General features: G+C 56.6%; 1 protein-coding gene across 7 annotated transcripts in view; it reads left to right on the top strand.

Moving 5' to 3' along the window:
- Nucleotides 1-1,036, top strand: part of SYK (spleen associated tyrosine kinase) — a 73,352-nt gene that overhangs the window by 21,459 nt on the left and 50,857 nt on the right. The window lies entirely within an intron of this gene.

The following is a 1,036-nucleotide window of genomic DNA, read 5'->3' as shown; positions in this document are numbered from 1 at the left end:
TCACTGCACCTCTACATCACCCCCACCCCTACGTCACCGCACCTCTACGTCACCACACCTCTACATCACCCCCACCCCAATCTCACCCCCCACCTCCACTGCAAAGACTCATGCTTGTGGACAGAGTTGCACAGTGTTGCCTTGGGATCAGACTATGTTCTGGGGGCGCCTGGGTGGCTCAGTCGGTTGAGTGTCCGGCTTCTGCTCAGGTGATGATCTCCCTGTTCGTGAGTTCAAGCCCCGCATCGGGTTCTCTGCTGTCAGTGCAGAGCCCGCTTTGGACCCTCTGTCCCTCTTTGTCTGCCCCTCCACTGCTCATTCATTCTCTCGCTCTCTCTTAAAAAAAGAAAAAGAAAACATAACAAAAGTCTATGTTCTTAATCTTGTTATTCTTGTTCCCTAAATCCATGCTCCTTTCAGTCCTTTTAGCCGTGGCACGGAAGCAGAAGAGGCAGCCTGCATCCCTGTGCCCCTGTCCTAGTTAAGTCTCCGCTGTTCTGGGCGTCAGAGGCCAGGGCCAGCGCTTCAGGACGACGGCCTTTCCTGAGACCCACTGCGCCGTGGCTCCGGCAGGTGCCATGCCCTCCACCATAGGGACGTCTCCTTCTGCATCCTGCAGAGCACCGCGCCGACAGCACTCAGTGTGCTAAGGGGGTGGGTTTCGCATCACTGGGCCCCAGCGCCTCCCAGTACAATGTGGACGGAGGCGACAGTGGCAGAAACCAACGGCACTCTGGGGAGATGTCCGCAGACAGTTTCTGCCATCGCCCTGCCACAGAGGGGAACAAAGTGAGACAGATGCAAAACACTAGCCAAAGACCTGGGCGCATCACACTTGGAGGCACACGGCCAGCTCAATGCAAAGCAGCCGCAACAGACATGTGCCTGGGAATTTCCTCCGCAGCTTGAAGCAGAGAGACTCAGAGTGGGACCTGAGTAAAAGGAACCACCTCACGGCTGGACGAATTTTCATATGAGTAAAGAGTCCAGTCTACAGGGACACCAGGGCCTCTGGGCCGGGCAGGGGATGGCTGAT

Source organism: Suricata suricatta, chromosome 13 (genome assembly GCF_006229205.1).
Source record: "Suricata suricatta isolate VVHF042 chromosome 13, meerkat_22Aug2017_6uvM2_HiC, whole genome shotgun sequence".
NCBI classification, from domain to species: domain Eukaryota; kingdom Metazoa; phylum Chordata; class Mammalia; order Carnivora; family Herpestidae; genus Suricata; species Suricata suricatta.
Note: the sequence above shows the minus strand (reverse complement) of the source record. Positions and strands in the feature narration are given on the sequence as shown.